The sequence below is a fragment of the Panicum hallii genome, chromosome 9 (assembly GCF_002211085.1).
Source record: "Panicum hallii strain FIL2 chromosome 9, PHallii_v3.1, whole genome shotgun sequence".
In the NCBI taxonomy this organism is placed as follows: Eukaryota; Viridiplantae; Streptophyta; class Magnoliopsida; order Poales; family Poaceae; genus Panicum; species Panicum hallii.
Window position 1 is genome coordinate 25,195,248 of NC_038050.1, and position 26,441 is coordinate 25,221,688.

The following is a 26,441-nucleotide window of genomic DNA, read 5'->3' on the forward strand; positions in this document are numbered from 1 at the left end:
AGGCACGGCCTTTAGCCGTTGGCTGGGAATGAGCACCTGGCAATCCAAGGCCGCGACATGACGGTGCGGCGTGGCAAGGTGGGAGGATGACCGGCGGTCAAGGGTGGCGAGGCAAGGACAAGGCTCGGCCTTGTGGCCAGCGGCTCGGTGCGCACGCACGCGCGCGGGTCCTCGTACCCCAGGACCGCGACGTGGCTGTGCCGTGCGCGGGGCACTGGTGTTCCGGGCCCGCCACCTGATTCAGCGGCGAGAGTGTGACGGCAGCTGCAAGAAGCATGGCGGCGTGTCGGGCTCCTGCACGAGAAGGGGGTAGGATTGGGGATTCTAGGGACCCCTATTGGAAGGTTCATCGATGGCGGGGAGCTCGTCGGCAGCAGGAGGGAAGAAGGGAAGGGGTGGCGGAAATGCGGATGCTCAATCCAATAATTTTCAAAACTGAAAATTTTAGCTTGAGGTACATCTGTGTTGATATTAATGACACAGGGAACATGATTCGTTGTTTCCATTGTGAGTGAATGAGCAAGTGTTCTTGGTAAGAGTTGGTCTAGGAGACGGATGTAAAGAGCCAATCTAGTCTTTCAAGCAGGGAGGGTCCTATTTGTTTGATCAGGTAAATTATTTTTGTTTGAGTAGTAGACCAAGACTACTGCTTGCATCATTGTGTTAAGGCTCTTTGTATTCCTATAAGTCTCTATATTGCATGAGACTCTTTATATTTCTATATAGCTTTCTATATATATGGCCTTCTCTACAGATTGTGATTATTCTCTCAAATCTTCAAGGTTAGTAACATGGGATCAGAGCAAGGATTGGGGTTAGGATTAAACTAACTAATCCAACCTGATCCATTTTTTTCGCACCTTGGATTGCCCTTGCGGCTCCTTGTTGGGGCCGCCCATCGTCAGGGTCGTGCGCCCTCTCGGCCGCGCTTCGCGGCTGGCGCCACCCGTCTCCCTTCGATTCGCCGCTCCTCGCGGCCCTCCTGTCGTTGCGCGGGTCTTCCGTCGGCCGCCCGTCGTGGCTCGTCACCGCCACCCGTCGCAGCCCTATCCGCCAGTCGCCGCCCGTCTTATCCGCAGGTCCCCTGCATCAGCCGCCACCTGTCGCGCGGCCGTCCGCCGTTTGTCACGGCGCCTCTGCTGCACGTCGCGGCTCGTCCACACGCCTCGCGGCCCGTTGCCGCTCGTCCTCGTCAGGCTGCACCTGCTGCCCGGCCAGTCACGGCTCCTGTTGTCGCCCGATTGCTGCTGTTGGCTTGAGCGGCTTGTCTGCACCAACTACTGCTGCCTGCTGGTGGGCTGCATCATCTGGTGGTCTGCAGCTGGATCCGGTGGGCTGTACCATCTACTGCAGACTTCTCCACCTGCGGCTGCTACTGCTGTTCTGCTGGCTGGTGATATCTCTGCCTCGTTCCTAGTCACGGTGATATCTGCTCTCAGTTCTTCTGCTATTCTCTACTGTTGGTCATTTTCTAGTAGTCTCCAACATGGCACAGATCAATGCAATTGTCATCAATATCACTTTAGATGGCCAGAATTACCCAGAGTGGGGCTTTTGTGTTGAGACTGCATTGAGGGGTTATGGTCTATATTTTCACTTAACTGATGATCCTCCTATTCATGTGACTGATCCTAGTAATGCTGCTGCCATCCAAACTTGGGAAATAAATGATGGGAAAGACATGGCTGCTATGGTTAATAGTGTTAAGAAATCTATGATTATGAGTCTTAGCAAGTTTAAAACAGCCAAGGCTATTTGGTCCCATTTGAAGCAACGCTATGTTCAGGATAGTGTTGCCCTTTTGCATTCTCTCATGCAGCAAACACATGCACTTGAGCAGAATAACATGACCATCGATGAGTATTACTCCGCTTTTGATTGTCTTGTGGGCTCTCTAACTTCTATGGTAGGTGATTGTACAGCAGCTAACTGTCCAGCACACAAATTTATTGAGAAGTTTTTTATATATCGTTTTGTCATGGGAGTCAGGGAAGAATTTGATTCTATTCGTAAACGGCTGCTTCATGATTCATCTGATTTGACCATGACTCGTGCTCTGTGTGATCTTCTTGCTGAGGAAACTCGCCTTCGATCTATGTCTGCTTCTCCATTGTGAGTGTCTCACAATGTATTGGCAGCTTCTCAGAGGTTCAGTGCACCACCTAAAGGTACATCTTCAGAAAAATGTAAGCATTGTGGCAGGACCAATCATAGTTCAGAGAACTGTTTCTCTCAGCATCCAGAGAAATTGGCTGATTTTCATGCACGTCGTGCTGCTCATGCGGCCAGAGGTCGTGGTACTGGTTCTACTTCTAGAGGCTCAGTGTCTGTTGCTGCTGCTTCACCCATCAGTGCTCCTCAAGTCTTCTTGGGTTCGGGCTTCTTTTCATGTGACCTCTGACCAGTCCCAGCTTGTTGCTAGCAAGCCAGTTGCTGATGGTGCTTCTATTCAGAAAACAGATGGTACATCTTGCTATATCACTCATCAGGATTCTCTTTGTACTTTTAATTTTTCTATACCTGATGTCTCTTTTGTACCTCAGTTGTCCATGAGTCTTCTTTCAGTTGGTCAAATAGCAGATCATAATTGTTTTGTTGGATTTGATGACTCATCTTGCTTTATTCAAGATCGCCGAACCGGGGTGGTGATTGGGACTGGCCATCGCCATAGAGGTTCCTCTTCTCTCTATGTTCTCGACGCCCTGCATCTTCCTCAGTCATCTGCTCATGTGTCATCCGCTGCTTCGTCATCCACCTCGTCCTTCGCCAAGTGGCATCATCGTCTTGGTCATCTTTGTGAATCTCGGTTGTCTCAATTAATAAATAAAGGATATTTAGGTCATACATCTCTCAAGTCTATTTTTCATTGTAAGGGTTGCAAGCTTGGAAAAAAATACAACTCCCATATTCATCTAGTGTTTCTCATTCTGCTAGACCTTTTGATCTTGTTCATTCAGATGTATGGGGTCTTGCACCTTTTGCTACAAAGGGCGGTCACAAATATTATGTCATTTTTATTGATGATCATTCTCGCTATACTTGGATTTATTTTATGAAATATCGTTCTCAACTTTGTTCCATTCACCAGTCTTTTGTTCACATGGTTCACACACAATTTCCTACTCCTATTAGAGTTTTTCATTCCGACTCTGGGGGTGAGTATATATCCGATATTTTTCGCCAGTTTTTGTCTTCTGAGGGTACTCTTGCTCAGCTTTCTTGTCCTGGCGCTCATGCTTAAAATGGTGTTGCTGAACGCAAACATCATCATATTATGGAGAAACCTTGCACACTTCTGATTTCATCTTTTGTTCCTTCTCATTTATAGGGTCAAGCTATCTCTACTGCTGTATATCTCATAAATAGTTAACCCTCATCCAAGCTATTTGACAAATATCCTGGTGAGGTACTTTTTGGTACCCCTCCTAGCTGTGATCATCTCCGGTTTTTGGATGTAAATGCTATGTTTTGCTTGCTCCTCGTGAGCGTACTAAGTTGACTGCGCAATCTACTGAGTGAGTTTTTCTGGGTTATAGTCCTAAGCATAAAGGTTATCGCTGTTATGATCCTTCTTCTCGTCGCATACGTATCTCTCATGATGTGACCTTTGTTGAGGATTGTCCTTTTCTTTTATAACCCCTCTACACAACCTTCATCTTCACCCACAGAGTCCACATCTTTTATGTGTCTTCCTTCTATTTCCATTACGCCACCTTCACTTCCACCACCTGCACATGTGCTGCCTACACCTCCTCCATCACCCTCATATGCGCCACCTACACCTCCACCACCTGCACATGCACCGCCTCCACCACCTCCTCCTCATCCTTTTTCAAAACCACCTATCACACGTGTTTTCAGTGTCATCCGAAAACCCCCACCAAACTTCCTTCTAGTTCAACCACCTCGGCCAGTCCTGATGTGCCCGCTGTTGATGGTTCTAATAATAATATTGCTGAGTCACATATTATTTCTGATGAGACATAGGCTGCTCCAAGATATAATCTACAAGATCACAGTACTATTCATCCTGAAGACAAGTATGGTTTTCCCCGTGTGAATGCTGTTGCTGGTGAGCCAGTCACTTATCAGGAAGCTGCAAGTATTCCAGAGTGGCATCTTGCTATGATTGAGGAGCTTGCTGCCCTTGATCATACAGGAACTTGGGATCTTGTTGCATTACCGTCACATGCTGTGCCTATCACATCTAAGTGGAAATTCAAAATTAAGACCAAGTCTGATCGTTCCATCGAGAGATATAAAGCTCATCTTGTTGCAAGAGGTTTTTGGCAGACTCAGGGACGAGATTATGATGAGACATTTGCTCCTGTTGCTCATATGACTAATGTTCAGACTTTGACTGCAGTGGCTGCGACTTCTTCATGGACTCTCTCTCAAATGGATGTTAAGAATGCTTTTCTTCATGGTGATTTGCATGAGGAAGTTTATATGCAATCACCCCCAGGTGTTGAAGCTCCTTCAGGATATGTCTATCATCTTTGACGTGCTTTATATGGTCTTAAACAGGCTCCTCATGCCTAGTTTGAGCGTTTTGTCTCTGTGATATAGGCTGTTGGTTTTGCACCTAGTGATCATGATCCTGCCTTATTTATTCATCTCTCTCCACGTGGTCGTACTTTGCTTCTTCTATACGTGGATGATATGTTGGTTACGGGTGATGATATGGAACACATTTCTATTTTGAAGAAGCAACATGGTGAGCAATTTCAGATGTCAGCTTTGGATCCTCTGAGTTACTTCTTAGGGATTGATGTTTGGCACTCTCCAAAGGGATACTTTGTCTCTCAGTCTAAATATATAGAGGATCTTATTGGTCGTTCAGGCATCAGTGATAATCGGACAGCTGCCACGCCTATGGATCTACACGTGGAGCTCCATCCCACTAGTGGTACACCTCTTGAGGATCCCTCTCAATATCGGCGTATTGTGGGCAATCTTGTTTATCTTATTGTCACCAGACCCGATATTGCTCATGTTGTCCATATATTGAGTTAGTTTGTGAGTGCTCCTACCTCCTTTCATTTTGGACATTTACTTTGTCTATTGATATACTTAAGGGGGACCTCATCTCATTGTCTGTTCTATGCTCATGATAGTCCGCTTCAGCTTCGTGCTTACTCGGACTCCACTTGGGTGAGTGACCCAACGGATCGTTGTTCCATCACAGGATACTGCATTCTTCTTGGCTCATCTCCTTTTGCATGGAAGTATAAGAAGCAAGCAGTTGTATCTTGGTCTAGTATAGAGGCAGAACTTCGAGCATTGACTACTACTATTTTAGAGACTATATGGCTTCGTTGGTTGTTGGCTGAGTTTGGTATTCCATGTGATGCCCCCACACCTCTTCTCTGTGATTATACAGGAGCCATGCAAATTGCCAATGATCCTGTGAAGCATGAACTTAAAAAGTATATTGGAGTTGATGCCTTCTTTACTCGGTCTCATTGTCATCAGAAAACTATTGCTCTACAGTATGTGCCCTTTGAGCTGCAGTTAGCAGATTTCTTTACTAAAGCACAAACTCGAGAGCAGCATCGGCTTCACCTACTCAAACTCAATGATTCAGATCCTCAACTTCCACCTTGAGTTTGAAGGGAGGGGGGTTAAGGCTCTCTGTGTTCCTATGAGTCTCTCTATATTCCATGAGACTCTTTATATTCCTATATGGCTTTCTATATATATGGCCTTCTCCACATATTGTGATTATTCTCTTAAATCTCCAAGGTTAGTAACACATTGAACATCAGGATATTTTGAATGTTGGCATCTAGTTTATTTCTATCTTTCAATTTCCTCATCAAGTTGAAATCACCTACTATGAGCCAATCAATATGATTAGGCATTGAGATATTATTAAACCAATATAAATTGGATCCTTCCTTAATCAGAGCAAGGTGCAAAAATATTTGTCAGGACCCAGATTTTCCTAGAAAAGAGGGAAGTAAATTTCACTAACTGTGCATAGGCATTCTCAAAAAGAAGGGTGCCATCCAGCTTTGTACCATTCCATAAGATAATTGAGCCACTAGATGCTTCCATAGAAGGGGGAAAGATAAATTGTTTTGATCAAAGAAAGGTATTTTTATTTCTTGCAAGCAAATAATATCACAAAAGGCTTCTGAAATTCTATCCTGTAAAGAATTCAACTTTTTCCATCATTTGTTCCCCTGACATTCCAAGAAAGAACTTTCCAGCCATGAGATAAAGTGGGAGAAAATGCATCACATACATATATAATATATGATGTTAAAATGCAAAACATTGATAAGATAAAGATCCCATGAAAGAGAAGAAGCATTGATAAGACAAGTGACAACTATATAACATAAAGGAGAACAAAAGAAATTTCCTTTGGAGTTTTAAAGGACTGGGAGCTACTAAAGCTGATTAAGACAAGCATCACAAAGCTCAAAATATAAAAGAACAAGTGGTGGATAGGTAGGATCCACAAGATAAGAGGTTCAGTTCCTAGCATCATCAGCATTTGCGCTCTTGAATTTCTTGGGCGTAGAAGGCTTCTTCTCCTTTGGCTGAGTAGAACAGGCATTATCTTGCTTTTTCACAACTTTTCTTTTTCTTTGGAGCTTGTCATGATTGTGTTGTCATTAACCTCTTCTGAGCTCAAGTTGTCAAAGGTGATGCCTATGTTCTTGACAATAGTGGGCGAGAGAGTAGGGGTCTCATCTCTATAGGCAAAGCAATTTTTCTCATTGCAGCTACTTTTCTTGAAGTATTTGTTCTGCTAGTTGATTCTAAGGCTTCTTCTATGTGACTCTATTTTCATCGGATGGAAGTCCATCAGGGGTTTCTTCTTTCTCACCCTTGGTTCTGCTGAGGAAGTGGTTGAGGTGGAATGAGTTGGGGTGGCAGGTGTATCCTCTCCCTGGTCCTGTATTTTTTCCTGAAAGTTCTCAATGCATGACATGATATAATTAGGACATTTAGAGGGCAGAGAGAAAGAGAGGGAGGAAGAATTATTAGGAACTGAATTATTTAGGAAAAGCCAAGCTTTGGATGAGAGAAAAATCTTAGCCCAATCAAAATGAGTTGGAGATAACAGGAGATGACTAAAGAAATTTGACCATGCATAGGGGATTTGGACTTTGGAGGAGCTGGGAGCCAGGAAGTCAAAAAATTTGGCCCTCAAGCAAAAGTTATCAGGACACGGCTTCTTCAAGGAAAGTGCTAGAAAACTAGAATCGATAGAAGAAGAAGTGTGAAGGTTCTGACTAACCCTAGTTGTAAGTTCTGCTCAACAATTGGAATTTCCACATCATCATTGCAGAACATCATCCATTGGAATATCATCTACTAAGAAGTTGACTGGCTCAAGTATGGAGTAGGTGGTTGTCAGGTAGGGAGTCACAGAACCAGTTCTGGATCATCATCTGAAAGATTATGGCTGCCTTGCATGTTGACAGAGCTAGATGTAGCTGGGTGGGAGAAGGAGATTGAGTGACTCTGGTGCTACCGGAGCTGTTCAAGCTAATGAAGTTTGGCTGTTGGTATGTTAAGAGCTTGGTTGTACTGCAGGATCTGCGAAGTTGTTGGGATTTTCATGCTCTGCAGCTTCCTATGCATCAAGATGGGGCACATGGATAAATCGTCTGGGATGTGATGATGGGCCTCATCCTAGAGCTCAGGTTCCAAATTAAGGTTAAGTTCCTCATTTTTATGGGCTTGTTGAATGTGGGATATTGTGGAACATAGGGGGCCATTGTTCCAAGTAGGCCAAAATTTTTCCAATAGTTGAGGTTGTAAAGGAGGTTGCTGTTGTTGCTGGAGGTTTGGTGGGCCTTGACCTTCCTTTCCCAAAGCCAAAGAAATCAAAAGGGGGCTGATTATCCACATCATCATCAGACTTAGTTTCTTCGTCACCAGGTTGTCCTCCCAAGAGGTTGTGTTGGAGGATTTGACATTGAATTGTCAGAGAATTTCCATGAAAATCTTATCCATCTGTAAAGACAATGAACTGTGGCACTGACTACAGATTAATAACTCTTGTCTTAGCAAGTATTCTGCATTTATTTTTAGGGTCCCTCTCTCAAGAGAGAATACATGCAAAGTATCCAATAGCATGCTGAATGTCATCCCGTTCCCGATTGTTAAGAGCGAAGCCCAAAAGCATTAGCCACATTTAAACTTCGAATAGAAATTCTATCACCAGAAAAAGAGATGGGGACTATTCACAACAAGTCTATCGCTATCAAAGACATACTCAAACTGCACATATGCTTGCCATAGGTGCCAAGGTTCGGTATCCCAAATGGTAACCTTGAGATGCTCCTCAAAGAAGTCCCTAGGACATCAGCAATGATGGGGAACTGAACCTCAAACTCTGGCATTGGGTTGAAACTCACGATCTCCATGTCCTCATTTCCCGTGGGCCTTTGGGGAACAATGACACGACCATTTGCAGTCGGTTTGGCACCCATTGGGCGTGGAAGCTAGGAGGGAGGAAGGGATGAGGGTCTGCTCGTTGGTACACCATTGACAGGGAGCTCAAATGCACCAGGATTCGTAGGTGATTGGAGGTGGACTGTGGAGGCAGTGAAGGAGCAGGGTTTTCTCTAGGAGCTTCCCTGTTGCAAGGGGGAGAGTTTGTTGCGGTGGAAGTCCAAGGGACGTCAAGTAGAGTATGCGTCGCAAGGGAAAGGCTAGTGGAACATGTCTAGAGACGGTAGAAGGTTGTGGAGATTCCACAGGCCCAAAAGCCTATGAAGGATGGCAAGAAGCCGGAAGAGTCCAAGGAATATCATTCTAGGTGCAAGGCTTTCTAAAAACAACTATACTGAGATTCGAGAAAGAAGCAAAGCAGCTTGGAAAGCAGACTTGAGAAAGAGATTGTTTGAACCATGCCTGTAAATTCTCCCAAAGATCATGTTGCATTTCAAGTGGGAAAAAAGAATCTATTGGGGCTTGTTTTTGAAGGAAACCAGCACGAAGGTGTTGTATTTCTTAACGTTCATAGATAAATCCACAAGCGCACGGATATACCATTGCAACATTTCACTCGGGGAGTATCAGGGTATCGTTATTTATATTTTCTCAAAGGATGGCAGAGGTGTAAAAGAGTTTACTAGGTACATATGCAGGACAATATGCTTAAGCTATAGAACACATTTCATACAGGGGTAAGTTATTATAAATGATAATAGGGTAATATGACACACACACCCCAACCAATCTTAAGAATAAAGAATAACAAATAAACCACAGGTCAGTTGGAGCATAGACATACAAAGTGTATCCTAGCAGTATCTATTCAAGTTAGCAAGGGTTATACAACACATGGTTAAGATTAGTTTTAAGCGTTCAACATTACGGGTAGACTACCCAGTACTGGTCTGGTAGCAACCTGGAATAGCACTTTAGACTCCTACACCACATCAGAACGTGGGGGATTACAAGGGACGGATAGGGCTATTACCACATGCTGTCTACCCGACAAACGGTGGGATGTAGTCATATTCGATGGATCCTACGTGCCCTGGGCACCATGCCCGTGAACATGATCACTATTCTAGCCCCTCTGGAACCACAACCATGATGATCAACAGGCATAGAACAAGAGCAAGCTCGAAAGCACACCAAACCGATGTTGAGACTTAAAGCTAAGCTAAACATGGCTATATAACCTGATAAAGCATAAGGCATGGTATGACATACTATCAAGATAGCAAGAGAACAATGGATAAACTCTGTATTATTGATAGAATACCAACAAGTTGGATACAAAGCCATATCGGAGGCTGAGGGTTGCTCCATGACCCGAGGATGACTTGCACTCGCTAACAGAGATTGTAGCCTAGCTCCACTAACCTAAGGATTACAAGTCATAACTAGAGAGAGGGAGAGATGCTTCAAGTGTGATGTGTGTGAGTGAAGCGTCCCCCCATCAGGGAAGACTTAAAAGTGTCACTTTATCAGTCCCAGGAGGCTGATAACACTTTTATTACATCAGATGGTACATCACCGTACAACTCTACGCGGTAATGGGCAGTGAAGCGCCACTATCGCGAGGATTACAACCAGAACCCACACAACTACACTAGCTACGAACAAAGGATCATCAGAGTCTTGCGCCATGCGGAGCTCCAACGGTGACCTCACCCACAGGCAAGACTGGGTGCAGGACGGGACCCTACTCGTCGTTCTCGGGGTTGTAGTCGGGATCCTCCACTGTAAAGTAATAACGGGGTGAGTACAAACGTACTCAGCAAGTCCAATCACACCCACGGGGGGGTTATAACAGAATTAGATGCACGGGATAATCCAAGGATAAAGTTACGGTTCTTTTGCGGAAACACAATTATATGCAAGGGTTCGTTTTAAAAGCATTTTTCAAAACAAGTTTTCAAGTGTCTAAGAACGCACAATGTCGATCCTCACAGATCCAAGTTTCAAGCCGCTACCGGACTCCCCGTCCGTCGTAGCGCACAGCACCATTGCCGGATACTTTTCAAACAACTCACACCAGTTCAACCATTTCCCAGGGAGAAACACTAGTTATGTGACCACACCGTAACCTGCCCAGTACCGTGGGCACGGCTATTCGAATAGATTTTAACTCTGCAGAGGTGTGCAACTTTACCCACAGGTGGGGTACCACAGCACGAACACCTTAGTGCCGGTGCAGATCCCATCGAAACCCTTACCCACCGTAGCTAGACCTGACTAGCCACCACGGGATCTATCAAGGGGTCATTCGACCTAACACCGAGGTTTAACCGGGGCATAAGTCACACAGAGCTTATCCCGTCTCCTTGATCACCCGTTGCTCCCAGCTCTCCTGATGGCTATCAGACTAACTAGTGGGGTTAGGCCACGCCGTTGCCCATACAACGGTCAAGTGGTTTGCACGACAGGAAGCTAGGTGAGATGTCACAACAACTCGGTCCTTAGGGGTGACAGGACGGACATCTCCCTTCCACGCTCAACCACACAGGTACGAGCACACCAACGGCAATTCACACAGAAATGCCATCCATCCCGTCTAACTCGCTTTCCAAAACTACATTTTATCCCTTCCCACACACACACATTTCCTTTATAAATCAAGCGGTCAAAGCATGGGTATTTCAAACCAGGGTGGCTATCCTACCAGGTTTCAAGCACGCAAATCCATGCAATTTTATAAAACAGGCCACTGGGTTGTGTTTATAAAAACTAGGACGAAAATATGCATCAAAGGGCGGAATTGAACTTGCCATCGTCAAACCCTTGCGAGAAGTCCTGATCGAAGCACTGTCCTTCGGGTTCGGGGTCGCCGAACTGGTCCTCAGTTGCTTGGTCGCGGTCGGGAACCTCGTCGTTCACTCCGTGTCCTACGACGCAAACAAACAGACACCCAATCAAGCGAAAGAACTAAAAGCTTTTATCGTTGGGCTTGAATCAGAAATAATTTAGTTACGGAGTTAGGGGTGGTATCTCTAGGTGGTATCTTAATGGCATGGCTAAAACTATACTAGAAAGGATGTGGTAAAGTTTCGGGTCAATCGGAGGTCGTTTCGCACATAAAATGACGCGCTAAAGGTGGTTTCCGGGCTCAAACGGGGGTTCGAGGGCTTGTTCGTAAATATCAGAAAAGAGTAGGGATCTATTTGCGAATCTTAAAAATATTCTAGGCATGCTAAAAGGTTGTCAAGTATATCTAGATGTATGCATTGGAGGGTTTGAATTGAAATACAAAACAGGCGAGGTTTCATTTGTAAAACGGGAACGGATAAGGGTACTCTTAGAGAGGGGGGGGGGTTTTCTTTGGAAAACAGAAAAACAGCAGGGGGTTTTGGGCAAAATGGTTTCTTCCTCCTCTCCTCCCCCGTGACAGAAACAGAGGAGGGATTGGGGGGGCGCCGGCGGCCCAATCCCGGCCGGCAGGGCACGGCGGCGGTCCAGGGGGGGTGGGGGAAAAGAGGGAGGGGGGCGCGGGGAACCCATCCCCGGCCTCACCTTGGCTCGGGCTGCAGCGAGGGGGGCTGCCCACGGGGGCTTGCGGCGGCGGGCAGAGGTGTCCGTGGGGGCGGCGCCGGGCTGGGGGAGGCGAGGGGCCGGGTGGTGGAGGTGGTCGTGGTGGTGATGAGCCACGCGGGCGGCCTATTTATAGGCCGAGGGGAGGGGCGGTGAGGTGGGGGAATTGAGGCGGCCGGCGGGCGGTGCGGGCGCCATTAATGGCGTCCCGGCCGCTTTCTTTCGTCGTGGCGTGGCGTGCGGGCGAGCACGGGGCTGTGGCGGCGTGCGGCGCGTCGGGGCGGGTGCGGCAGCGGCGGACGGCCCGGCGCGGCAGCGGCGGCGGCTCAGCGGGCGGCGCGGCATAGCGGCGCCGGGTGCGGGCGTGTGCGCGCACGGCACGCGCGGCGCGGGCCAGGGGCGAGGCACGGGCGACGGGCGCCGCGGCGCGCGGCGCGTGAGCACGCGGGGCACGCGGGGCGCGCGGGCGGGTGCGTGCGCGTGCACGCGGCACGGCCGGGGGTAGCGCGGGCGCGGCGCACGGGGCTGGCGCACGGCTGTGCCGTGCTCGGGAGCAGGGGGGGGGAAAGGGGAAACAGGAAGGAAGGGAGGAGAAAGAAAAGGGAGGAAGGGAGAAAAGGAAGAAAAGAAAAGGGGAGAAAAGGAAAAAGGAAAAGGGGAAAGGAGAGAAAAGAAAAAGAGGGAGGGAGAAGGGCCGGCGCCGGTCGCGGCGGTGACCGCGGCCGGTCGGCCACGCGGGGAAGCGCGCGGTGCGAGGGGAAACAGCGAGGGAAAAGAAAGACGCGTCGGCGCCAATCGCGGCGGCGGCCGCGGCTGGTCGGCCACGCGTGCACGGCATTCGTGCGCCGAATCGTGCCGGCGCTAATCGAGGAAAGCGGTCGCGCGCGTCGACAAGCTACCGAGCGGTGGAGGACCTGGTTAGGGTTAGGGTTTCGTCGTCGGGTGGTCTCTGAATGAAGCACCCTAGCGCGTGTTTTAATTTGGTGGATTTTCAGGGCGTTACAAACCTACCCCACTTAAATGAATCTCGTCCTCGAGATTCGGCTGGCTTCTAAACAAATGGGGAAATTCCTTCTTCAGAGCCTCCTCGCGTTCCCAGGTTGCTTCTTCTACTCCGTGTCTGCTCCACTGAACTCTGCATATCCGTACTTCGGAATTTCTGGTCCTCCTAGTGACAGTGTCTAGAATCTTGACCGGCACTTCCTGATATCGCAAATCCGGCTGCAGGTCTATTGTTTCCACCGGCACATGTTCTCCCTCGGGTACCCTTAGACACCTTCTTAATTGCGAGATATGAAATACTGGGTGTATATCCGACATTTCTTCTGGTAACTCCAGTTGATATGCCACGGCTCCGACTTTCTTTAGAACTCGATACGGCCCAATGTATCGAGGGGCCAATTTTCCTTGTACTTGAAACCTTCGCGTTCCTCGAATGGGTGAGATTTTGAGATAAACAAAATCTCCTGGGTGGAAACTTATCTCTCGCCTCTTTCTGTCTGCGTAACTCTTCTGTCGGGACTGAGCTGCTTTCAATTTCTCGCGGATCTCCGCTACCTTTTCTTCTGCCTCTTTTATAAGTGCGGGTCCCACTAGTGCACGCTCTCCAACTTCCGACCACATCAAGGGAGTCTTGCACTTTCTTCCATAGAGGGCTTCGAACGGCGACATACCCAGGCTGGCTTGATAGCCATTATTGTACGAGAATTCCGCATAGGGCAGACTCTGTTCCCAATCATTCCCATAGGTTAGTACACATGCTCTCAGCATATCTTCCATGATCTGATTCACCCTTTCGGTTTGACCATCCGTCTGTGGGTGGTACGCGGAGCTAAAATCTAACTTCGTGCCCATGGCTTTGTGCAGGCTTTTCCAAAACCTAGATGTAAATTGGGTCCCTCTATCTGAGACAATTCTGCTAGGCACTCCATGTAACTTTACTATATTTTCCACGTAAAGTTTTGCCAGCTTTTCTCCGCCATAAGTGGTCCTTACGGGTATGAAATGTGCCGATTTAGTGAGTCGATCCACAATTACCCATATGGAATCGTGTCCCTTCTGTGTCCGGGGTAGTCCCACTACAAAGTCCATTCCTATCTCATCCCACTTCCACACCGGAATAGGCAAGGGTTGCAGTAATCCCGCAGGTTTCTGATGTTCGGCCTTGATCCTTTGGCAAGTATCACAATGAGCCACAAATCGTGCAATATCCGCCTTCATTCCATTCCACCAATATTTTTGCTTTATGTCCATATACATTTTGGTGGATCCCGGGTGGATAGAGTAGGCCGAGTTATGGGCTTCGTCCATGATCAATTGCCGGAAATCTCCATTCTGGGGTACACAAATTCTATCCTCGTACCATAATGTTCCCTTATCGTCCACTCTGAAGCCCGGTGCTTTGTTTTCTCCAGTTTGTTTGCGAATTTTTACTAACTCTTGATCCGAGCTTTGGGCTTCTCTAATCTTATCCTCTAATGTTGATTGGACGTCTAGCACTTGGCTGGAACCTCGAGGTATAATGTGCACATTTAATCGTGCCATTTCCTCTTGCAGATGGTCATTCGTGGGCCCATAGGATTTCCGACTTAAGGCATCGGCTACCACGTTCGCCTTTCCGGGGTGATACTGAATTTCCAGATTATAGTCCTTGACCAACTCCAACCATCTTCTCTGCCTTAAATTTAAATCTGGCTGAGTAAAGATGTACTTTAGACTCTTGTGGTCGGTGTAAACCTCACACTTATTTCCGATCAGGTAGTGTCTCCAAATTTTAAGGGCATGCACTACGGCTGCTAGTTCCAAATCATGGGTCGGATAGTTCTGCTCATGAGTCTTGAGTTGGCGGGAGGCATATGCAACGACTTTCCCGTCTTGCATCAGTACGCACCCTAATCCTTGTCGGGATGCGTCACAATAGATGACAAAGTCCCGATGAATGTCCGGTAGGGTCAGCACTGGGGCGGTTGTCAGTCTTCGCTTCAGTTCTTGAAAACTCCTCTCACAGGATTCTGTCCAAGCAAACTTTTTCTCTTTCTTAAGAAGTTCCGTCATAGGTCGGGCTAACTTGGAGAATCCCTCAATAAATCTCCGATAGTACCCGGCTAGCCCAAGGAAGCTCCTGATTTCACTGACGTTAGTTGGTCGCTGCCAATTGGATACGGCTTCAACCTTCTCTGGGTCCACTGCTACTCCCTCCGCGGTCAGAATGTGACCAAGGAAAGCTACTCTCTCCAGCCAGAATTCGCATTTGCTGAATTTTGCATATAGTTTGTGTACCCTTAATTTTTCCAACACTACCCGCAGATGTTGTTCATGTTCCTGAACACTCTTGGAGTAAATAAGTATGTCGTCGATAAAGACTACGACAAACTTATCCAGCTCGTCCATAAACACCTTGTTCATGAGGTTCATAAAGTAAGCAGGGGCATTGGTTAGTCCGAAGGACATTACGGTGAACTCAAACTGCCCGTAGCGGGTGACAAAAGCTGTCTTAGGGATGTCACCTTCCTTAATCTTGAGCTGAAAATATCCTGATCTTAGATCGATCTTGGAAAAGTACTTGGCTCCTTTTAGCTGATCGAAAAGGTCATCAATCCTGGGGAGAGGGTACTTGTTCTTAATGGTAACCTCATTCAGTGCTCGGTAGTCCACGCACAACCTCATACTCCCATCTTTCTTCTTGACAAACAGCACTGGGGCTCCCCATGGCGATGAGCTTGGTCTGATGAAGCCAATCCTCTGCAGTTCCTCTAGTTGCTTCTTTAATTCCGTCAATTCAGAGGCTGCCATCCTATAGGGTCTCTTGGCTATCGGAGATGTTCCGGGGATAAGGTCTATGACGAACTCTATATCCCTATCTGGCGGCATACCGGGAAGCTCTTCGGGGAACACATCTGGGTATTCGTTTACTACCGGGACTCCTTCTAAGGGCTTGATTTCCACGCTAAACACCATTGGATCAAACTTACTATCTCGGGTACGGCAGACCACTTGTACTCCCTCGTGGTTTGTTAAGTGTACCACTTTGTCGGTACAGCCTATGAGACCATTATGTCGGCTTAACCAATCCATCCCAAGGATCACATCTATTCCCCCAGGCTTAAGTACTACTAAATCTGCTAGAAAGTCTACCCCACTTAAACTGATCCTTACCCGGGGACAACCTAATTGACAATTGATGTCGCCTCCAGGCGTCCGGGTTAATAGGGGTGTTTTTAGTAGTACTGTAGGTATTTTGTGCTTCTCCACATAGCTCGAGGATATAAACGAGTGTGATGCTCCAGAATCAAATAATACTGTCGCCAGAGCTGAGTTGACTAAATACTCACCGAGCACTACGCCCTGGGCTTCTTGAGCCTCCTGCGCGTCGATGTGGTTGACGCGGGCTCGTCCAAATGATTGCTGCTTCACCTGCTGGCTGCCGTCGTTGTTGCGGACGGGCACTCGGTTGGCACCGGTCAGGGCTGGTCTGGGCCCACTCACTGTGTTGGAGAAGGCCGATGTTGCCGGCTTATTCTTGGCGTAAGGGCAGTTGGCGATGAAGTGCCCTGTCTCCCGGCAGTTGAAACAAGCCCTAACATTGTTGTTGTCGGAGGCGGCCAGACTTGTGTTGCTCTGCGGGGTCCTCATGGTGTTTTGACCCTTGGGCTGTGCTTCAGAGGCTCGTGACCCGGTCACTTGGGACTGAGTCCTATACTGCATTGGGGCCTGGGATCTTGGTGCAGTGTAGTTGGAGTTCCTCGACTTTTGGAAGCGGTCCTGCTGGCGAGCCTTACTTTCCAAGAATTTGCGTTTATTGTCCTTTCTCTCTTCGGCCTTGGCTCTTTCTGTGAGGATGGCCTTGTTCATCAGGGTGTTGAAGTCTGGATAGATCTGGGGAGTAAGCAAAGTCCGGAGCTCTGGGCTTAACCCTTTCTTGAACATGTCTTGCTTTTTGTCGTCGTCATTCACCTCTTCCGGCGCATATCGGGCCAATTCTATGAACCGGTGGGTGTATTCTTCCACCGTCATACTCCCCTGTTGTAGTGCGCGGAATTCATCCGCCTTGCGCTTCATGGTGGCTGAGGGAATGTGGTAGCGGCGGAACTCCCTTACAAATTCTCCCCAGGTGATGGTAGAGGCGTCTTCGGCTGCAGCACAATAGTTTTCCCACCAGGATAATGCCGTTCCGGTGAGCTGATGGGCCGCCAGAAGGACTTTATCCCGGTCCTGGCATTCGAACGGCTCGAGCTTCCTCTGAATCACTCGTAGCCAGTCATCTGCGTCCAAAGGGTTGCATGACCCGGCGAAGGTAGGTGGCTTGGTCCTTAGGAAGGCCGTCAGCTTGTCGTTCATACTCTGCCCTCGTGGCTGCCGGTTAATGAGGGCATTAGCCAGAGTCTCCAGTATGAGGGTCTGGTTATGGATGATCTGCGCCAGGTCTCCGAGGGGTGGGGGTGGTGGTAGTTGTTCTCCTTCTTGACTTCCCCCTCGGTTCTGGCTTACTTCTTGTTCTCCTTGGGGAAGATCTTGTTCAACGGGATGTGCTCCGACACTAGCGGCTACGGGGTTCCGGCCACGGGAGGCCCTCGCGACGTTCCGGGGGGTCACCTGTTGATCGGGTAAATCGGGGTTACGTTTATGTGATGTTTAAGTTGTTTAATTCGTATATATATATAAGGCAGAATCTACCTCCTGCCGGTACTCATATAAATAATCAGCACACAACAAACCAGCACACGACATCACAAACAACAAGCACAAACCATTTTATTACTGCAAAAGGGGGGTTACAACTTAAGGTAAGGCTGGGTATCGTACTACTTCGTCTGGGATCAGGTACCACAACAAAAGTGGCTGGGGACACATTACTAGGGTGGCGTCGGCCATTCTACTCGCGGGGAGTGCCTTCTTCTGGGACGGAAAGCGTGAGGGATCCTTGGTCGCCATCCTCTGGATTTCCATCGGTCGAGGGTTGCGCCGCAGCATTTTCTTCAGCGGCAGCAGCGGAACTTTCAGGGTTCTCGGGTGGGGCTTGTGTGTTTCTGAAGAGTGTCCCCCATCCTATGACGGGTGTCCCGAGTAAAACATGGTCCTCCCCTATCGCCGGGACTGGTGTTCCGCTTTGGGTCCAATCTTGCATACGCCGATCTCGGGCCTGCCTGAGGCTCTCTTGGGCGACCGCTTCGCTACTGACCGCGGCCGCGGCTCTCGCCTCGGCATGGGCGGCTCGGATCTGCTGTATCCTCACTGCGAGCTCTGCTTGCTCAGCTCGGTGAGTCTGCTCCCTCAGAAGGTTGGCTTGCTCGTCAAAGAGTTGGTCCAGGGCGGCTAGGTAAGTAGCCACTTGGTACAGGGGGCCTTCTTCGTGGCGACGTCGCTCCAGGTTTCTCATGCGTGCTTTCCAGACTGGGGTCCTGATGGCCGGCGGGAAGAACTTCGCTGGCGTGGGGGCGAGGTGTTCTTCAAAAATCCGGCACAAGTAACGGAGTGCTTTCCTGATGGCCAAGGGGTAGGTGTCTAGGTGTCTAAACCCTGTGGCGGTCGCGCGCCACGGCTGGATGTCGGGGTAGCGGTTGCTCCTGGCGATGACCAGGATCACCCTGCAGCGGAGGGTACCATGGTGCTCGTACTCTCGGCTGTAGTACCTTGGGCGCTCCGTAACGCCAAGGTCTTCCAGGGTGTTGATTAAGAGACTGGGGAATCCAGGTGCAGCTTGGCAATCGCCCTGGGTCCATCCTTCCTCAGCCATCTGAAACAGAAACAGGGTAAACGATCTGGTACAGGTGCAACGGGAGTAGATGATATTTATTATTACAACAAGAGTGGTACAGTTTTTATGGATACGTGGTCATTCGGGTAGGGTTTTTGCTAGGGGTGCTAATCCTATCATGGGGATTCTTCCTCGGTCCTGATAGAGCGCTTCTTTATTGGAAGGAACCGATCCATCTCGTTTTCGGTCTGCGTACCCTTATCCCAATGAGTCTCCATAGGCTCTTCTTCTTCTTCTTCCTCTATCCATCCACCTATTCCGTTGCGGCTCTCGTACTCTTGCATCTGGGCTTGGAGGGCGGCTAAGGAATACTCGGCGTTCGCGGCTCTTGTCTGTTGTTCCTCCAGCTCCTGGGTTATCTTTTCAATCCCCTGGATTAGCTTCTTCAGTTGTGCCGACTGTTCGCGGCAGAGTGCATCCAAGCCAGTAAGGTAGATGGATAGGTGGGAGACCGCATCTTCTAAGTCTTCTTCTTCTCGTCCAAATCTCCTCATTCGGGCAATCCAAGCGCGTCCACCTCTTTCCGCGGGTGGGAAAAATCCCATAGGGGTCCGCTGAAGGTGGTGCTTGTAGAGTACACGCAGCCGTCGCAGGGCTTTACGAGCGGCTTTTCGGTACGTGTCGGGGAAGCGAAAGCCAGTGGTGGAGATGAACCAAGGGTCCACATCCGGGTAGCGGGTGCTTCTCTCCACAAAAATCATCGTGTCGCACCGAAAGGGTGCCACCGGAGATGTATTCTCGGTAGGCGTACTCCGGCGTCTCCATAACCCCAACACGTTCCAGGCTGAGCAACAATAACTTAGGAAGGCCAGGCTCTGCGTAACAGACTCCGTTGACCCATCCGTTGTCAGCCATCTGGAACAGGGTAAAAACCAGTGGTGAGTGTTCGTGCAGAAAAATATCGAAGTCAGAACAAGTCCTAGGGTTTAAAAAGGGGTTTCGCTCCTAGGGTCACGTCCTACGGCCAGCCTACGGCTCTGATACCACCTGAAGCGTCCCCCCATCAGGGAAGACTTAAAAGTGTCACTTTATCAGTCCCAGGAGGCTGATAACACTTTTATTACATCAGATGGTATATCACCGTACAACTCTACGCGGTAATGGGCAGTGAAGCGCCACTATCGCGAGGATTACAACCAGAACCCACACAACTACACTAGCTACGAACAAAGGATCATCAGAGTCTTGCGCCATGCGGAGCTCCAACGGTGACCTCACCCACAGGCAAGACTGGGTGCAGGACGGGACCCTACTCGTCGTTCTCGGGGTTGTAGTCGGGATCCTCCACTGTAAAGTAATAACGGGGTGAGTACAAACGTACTCAGCAAGTCCAATCACACCCACGGGGGGGTTATAACAGAATTAGATGCACGGGATAATCCAAGGATAAAGTTACGGTTCTTTTGCGGAAACACAATTATATGCAAGGGTTCGTTTTAAAAGCATTTTTCAAAACAAGTTTTCAAGTGTCTAAGAACGCACAATGTCGATCCTCACAGATCCAAGTTTCAAGCCGCTACCGGACTCCCCGTCCGTCGTAGCGCACAGCACCATTGCCGGATACTTTTCAAACAACTCACACCAGTTCAACCATTTCCCAGGGAGAAACACTAGTTATGTGACCACACCGTAACCTGCCCAGTACCGTGGGCACGGCTATTCGAATAGATTTTAACTCTGCAGAGGTGTGCAACTTTACCCACAGGTGGGGTACCACAGCACGAACACCTTAGTGCCGGTGCAGATCCCATCGAAACCCTTACCCACCGTAGCTAGACCTGACTAGCCACCACGGGATCTATCAAGGGGTCATTCGACCTAACACCGAGGTTTAACCGGGGCATAAGTCACACAGAGCTTATCCCGTCTCCTTGATCACCCGTTGCTCCCAGCTCTCCTGATGGCTATCAGACTAACTAGTGGGGTTAGGCCACGCCGTTGCCCATACAACGGTCAAGTGGTTTGCACGACAGGAAGCTAGGTGAGATGTCACAACAACTCGGTCCTTAGGGGTGACAGGACGGACATCTCCCTTCCACGCTCAACCACACAGGTACGAGCACACCAACGGCAATTCACACAGAAATGCCATCCATCCCGTCTAACTCGCTTTCCAAAACTACATTTTATCCCTTCCCACACACACACATTTCCTTTATAAATCAAGCGGTCAAAGCATGGGTATTTCAAACCAGGGTGGCTATCCTACCAGGTTTCAAGCACGCAAATCCATGCAATTTTATAAAACAGGCCACTGGGTTGTGTTTATAAAAACTAGGACGAAAATATGCATCAAAGGGCGGAATTGAACTTGCCATCGTCAAACCCTTGCGAGAAGTCCTGATCGAAGCACTGTCCTTCGGGTTCGGGGTCGCCGAACTGGTCCTCAGTTGCTTGGTCGCGGTCGGGAACCTCGTCGTTCACTCCGTGTCCTACGACGCAAACAAACAGACACCCAATCAAGCGAAAGAACTAAAAGCTTTTATCGTTGGGCTTGAATCGGAAATAATTTAGTTACGGAGTTAGGGGTGGTATCTCTAGGTGGTATCTTAATGGCATGGCTAAAACTATACTAGAAAGGATGTGGTAAAGTTTCGGGTCAATCGGAGGTCGTTTCGCACATAAAATGACGCGCTAAAGGTGGTTTCCGGGCTCAAACGGGGGTTCGAGGGCTTGTTCGTAAATATCAGAAAAGAGTAGGGATCTATTTGCAAATCTTAAAAATATTCTAGGCATGCTAAAAGGTTGTCAAGTATATCTAGATGTATGCATTGGAGGGTTTGAATTGAAATACAAAACAGGCGAGGTTTCATTTGTAAAACGGGAACGGATAAGGGTACTCTTAGAGAGGGGGGGGTTTTCTTTGGAAAACAGAAAAACAGCAGGGGGTTTTGGGCAAAATGGTTTCTTCCTCCTCTCCTCCCCCGTGACAGAAACAGAGGAGGGATTGGGGGGGCGCCGGCGGCCCAATCCCGGCCGGCAGGGCACGGCGGCGGTCCGGGGGGGTGGGGGAAAAGAGGGAGGGGGGCGCGGGGAACCCATCCCCGGCCTCACCTTGGCTCGGGCTGCAGCGAGGGGGGCTGCCCACGGGGGCTTGCGGCGGCGGGCAGAGGTGTCCGTGGGGGCGGCGCCGGGCTGGGGGAGGCGAGGGCCGGGTGGTGGAGGTGGTCGTGGTGGTGGTGAGCCACGCGGGCGGCCTATTTATAGGCCGAGGGGAGGGGCGGTGAGGTGGGGGAATTGAGGCGGCCGGCGGGCGGTGCGGGCGCCATTAATGGCGTCCCGGCCGCTTTCTTTCGTCGTGGCGTGGCGTGCGGGCGAGCACGGGGCTGTGGCGGCGTGCGGCGCGTCGGGGCGGGTGCGGCAGCGGCGGACGGCCCGGCGCGGCAGCGGCGGCGGCTCAGCGGGCGGCGCGGCATAGCGGCGCCGGGTGCGGGCGTGTGCGCGCACGGCACGCGCGGCGCGGGCCAGGGGCGAGGCACGGGCGACGGGCGCCGCGGCGCGCGGCGCGTGAGCACGCGGGGCACGCGGGGCGCGCGGGCGGGTGCGTGCGCGTGCACGCGGCACGGCCGGGGGTAGCGCGGGCGCGGCGCACGGGGCTGGCGCACGGCTGTGCCGTGCTCGGGAGCAGGGGGGGGAAAGGGGAAACAGGAAGGAAGGGAGGAGAAAGAAAAGGGAGGAAGGGAGAAAAGGAAGAAAAGAAAAGGGGAGAAAAGGAAAAAGGAAAAGGGGAAAGGAGAGAAAAGAAAAAGAGGGAGGGAGAAGGGCCGGCGCCGGTCGCGGCGGTGACCGCGGCCGGTCGGCCACGCGGGGAAGCGCGCGGTGCGAGGGGAAACAGCGAGGGAAAAGAAAGACGCGTCGGCGCCAATCGCGGCGGCGGCCGCGGCTGGTCGGCCACGCGTGCGCGGCATTCGTGCGCCGAATCGTGCCGGCGCTAATCGAGGAAAGCGGTCGCGCGCGTCGACAAGCTACCGAGCGGTGGAGGACCTGGTTAGGGTTAGGGTTTCGTCGTCGGGTGGTCTCTGAATGAAGCACCCTAGCGCGTGTTTTAATTTGGTGGATTTTCAGGGCGTTACAGTGAGAGAGGGGGTACTCCTCCTCCTTTTATACTAGTCTAAGGGTGGTTCCTAGCCGAGGTATACATGGAAACCATAGCAACCGACTTCAGGAGGGCGGTGGAGATCTTGCCGACAAAGTGCACCTGGCCGGGAGCCTGGCCAGGTTCGGCCGACCGAAGGGGTCAGTCGACCCCCTAGTGGCCCCCTGGCCACCACCTTCTGGTGGATGGTTGATAGGTGGGTCCTCTTCTAGAGTCTTGGTGTTTCTCGTCTTCGTACGTTGGTTTGCCCTGCCAGGTGGGCCCTTCCTTGTGTGTGTGATGCAGGACGGGATCTTCTGTGTACTTCTTCTGCGTCCTCTGAGTGTATTTTGGACTTGTATTCCTAAAGTGGCTTAGTAGACAATACATATGTGGAACTAGGTTAGTGAGTAAGTAAGGATATTCTTCTTTATTCCTGAGTATAGATGACGGTCGGATTTCTCATTTAAGGACTGTCAACAAAAGGTTGGGCTTGACAAAAGCAGTGACATGTGTAGAACTTGATCGCATGAGTGCAAGAACTGCGAGGATGTGCAGGGGAGAGGCATCTGGTACAAAGAGGTTCTTTAACAGAAGAAGTAACTCTTCTGGGAGAGTGGCATTAAAAATGGTTCCCTGAATTCGAATTTGAAAGGTTAGACCATTGACTTGGTGGAACAGAGGATGATTGAGCTATGTTTCTTAGAAGATCAAAGCTATTGATTCTCCCTAAAACAAATGACCTTGGCTTAGGAGCGATCGTAGAAGAATGTTGAATGATTGGATCAGAATTTGCATCAGTCATCGGGGAGAGTTGTGCAAAGCCTCGGCAAATTAAAAGGTTTATTCTTCTTCAAAGAGACATTGATCCATTGAAAGTGGTTATGGTGCTCAAAGGGAAGAACCAGTTTAGCCAGTTCAAGACTACAATCATTGGCCAAATTGAAGATGACATCGAAGAGCTCACAACAGAAATATCCAAGAGAGTGAACCATGAAACCAACCTCTTTGGATGAAACTTAAAACTTGAAAACCCAATCCACCAGTTCCACAATAGAGAAATCTGACGCTACATCCCCAAGAACAGAGTGAATGATCACGGAAACATTGGACACAGTCAACTTGAATTTTGATCGAGAGAAGGATGCCAGAAGCCAAAAGGAACGAGAGGACGGGCCAGATGAAGGAGAGACCGAGGAACCAAGGAGAGAGCGTACCTTGGAAGAGAAAAGGCGCCATGGCTGAAGATCGAGATGGGAAGGATCCATCATGATGAACAAAATCAAGAGAAGAGTGGAAACCTAGGGAATCGCCATTGTCACCTCACCGAGTTTTTCGGAGAGTTCCCACCCGGCTGCTGCAATATCATCTTGTTGCAATTGACTTGGAAGAAAACTAATATGAGTAGAAATCATGCCACGAACTGAGTGGAAGGCAAGTTGCCGCACGAGGTTGATAGTCAGTGAAGCCACATCCACATTCTGCTCTTCTGCTTTAGCTTTACAATAGCTGTAGTCAGGTAAGGCCAAGCCCTATCTCTCAGCATGCTTAACAGTTGCAGCCATCGCGCTCTTTCGGATCACATACATATTAGTCGAACAGATTCATTGCCTATAATGATTAAATAGCACAGATCATCTATCATCCAATCAGTTGTTAGCATATGAAAAGCAAGTTTCATTCTTGTACAACCATTCCACCTTCATCGTGATATTTGGTGGTGTAGAAGCCTGATGAAGAACAATCATTGTCCTTGACCAAATCAGAGGAGGAACCACCTGCATCAATATACCATATTTTGTAAAGTACAAGCACAACATGATGGTCACCAATGGATGAAAGATTTAGAAGAATAACTATATAATGAATATCATGTTTGACGGATATTGGGGAGGATGGGAACGACCATGACGGACATGAAGACCAGGAGTAGAAGGATCCTCATTTAAAGGGCTACCATCTCACCCTAATCTGCCATGGATCCATTCACTCACCTTAGGAACCAGGTCCATGTTACTCCCCAAAATATTTAATTTTGGGATATGAGTTTGTAACGTTAATAATGCAACATTTTTATCAAATTTTAACTATTTATATTTGTTTTCTCAATATTTAGAGTAGGAAAATAATTATTTTATAAAGTTGATATTCTTAGGGTAATAATAATGTGTTTTTGCACTTGTGTTGAATATCATCTTGGGTTTATGAGTGAATAGCTTTTAGAATGCGTTTGTTCGGCGATTAGATCTTCTAGAGAAATTTCTAGATTTTATAGGAGATATTCTCTTGTTTTAAGGGTAAATCCAATTATTGGAAGGTTCTAATTCACTTTTTATCAGCTCTAGTTTATGTATCTTGCAAAAGTTACCTGCTAGCTCCTAGAATCAGTAGCTTTTAGGTATAGATCCCAGAAACCCTAGTTATCTTGTAGATTCATAATTTTAGCTATGTTTTGATGCGTTCCTTTTGTTTTATTCTTCTTTTAGACCATAGTTATTAGGATCGGACTAGAGGTTGAACCGGTAGCATCATCGGTTCACTGTTCAACTGGTTCGACTTGTTGAACTGAGCGATTCAATACTATTGACACCCTAAACATTTTCAATCTATCACAAGTAACAATGTTCTCTGATTGTAGCGCAGCAGCACTGCTAGTGGCAGGTCTTGAGTTCGATTCCACTCCCAGGTGATTTTACCCATTTTTAGCGCCTCCTACTTGCTACAGAAGCACATTGGCCTTCATCCAGCAGTCGAGCCGTGGTTCAGGAGTCTGGTTTTATCCGATTTTTTTGTAAAACCGGGTGGTCTAACTGGTTTTCAGCGGTTGGATTGCACATGCGGTCTTTTATCTGAACCAAACCGCTGGAGGCTTCGGTTCCTGGTTTAATCAGTCAGACCGGCCGGTTGTTTTAGAGTAAGCTATAGTTTTATAGTGTCGTTATGCTGAGGTTCTTGTTTTCTAAATTAAATTTTAAAAAAAGATTAATATTATATAGTATTTTTTTCTAATATAAAGTTAATTAGGTCTATACATCGGTTTTTGATAACTAATATTAATTTAATTAATACCAACATAAATGTGTTGTTAATTCCTATTTGTTTAGTTCAATGCCAACGAAAAAGATATGTATTTAGATGTTCTCACTAGTTTTTTTCCAGTGTAACTGTTTAATCTATCTAACCTAAACATAGACAATTACAAATTTTACAATCTAGTATATTCTAAACATAATTTGAGTTAATTATAATCTAGGATATTCTCTTATCTATCCTTTATATTTTTTTCTAATTAAAATAAATAATTCATATAGTTCTTTCTTTTCTTCTATAATTCAAATCTTATGTTAGTTGTATCTTTTCAACCATAGCTCCCTTTTCGACGTTTGTTATGCTCACATAATCAAAGTAATGAGATAAATCCTTTAATACACTCTTTCCAAACTATCTTTTGATTTGGTTTACTGTTTTTAGCTGTACTCATCTATTTTTTCCGCTTGTATGCTTGGGCCCGATACTTGTTTGATGTTAGAAGGAGTGAAATCCAAGATCTTTGGAAGTTAAGAGCTTGAAGAATAAGAATAAGAGTTAAAGATTATGAGCAGCTATTCAACGGAAGAAAGG

General features: G+C 48.3%; 1 long non-coding RNA gene across 2 annotated transcripts; it reads left to right on the forward strand.

The window, feature by feature from the left end:
- The first annotated feature begins 1,248 nt into the window (after nt 1-1,248).
- Nucleotides 1,249-26,441, forward strand: LOC112874727. 2 transcript variants are annotated; one of them, XR_003225027.1, is made up of 4 exons: nt 1,249-2,463; nt 2,629-5,745; nt 25,459-25,734; nt 26,350-26,441. It is a non-coding gene; the product is annotated as an uncharacterized LOC112874727 (long non-coding RNA). The 2 variants fall into 2 exon arrangements; XR_003225026.1 differs by lacking the exons at nt 25,459-25,734; nt 26,350-26,441 and having other exon boundaries at nt 2,629-5,019; nt 5,118-10,002.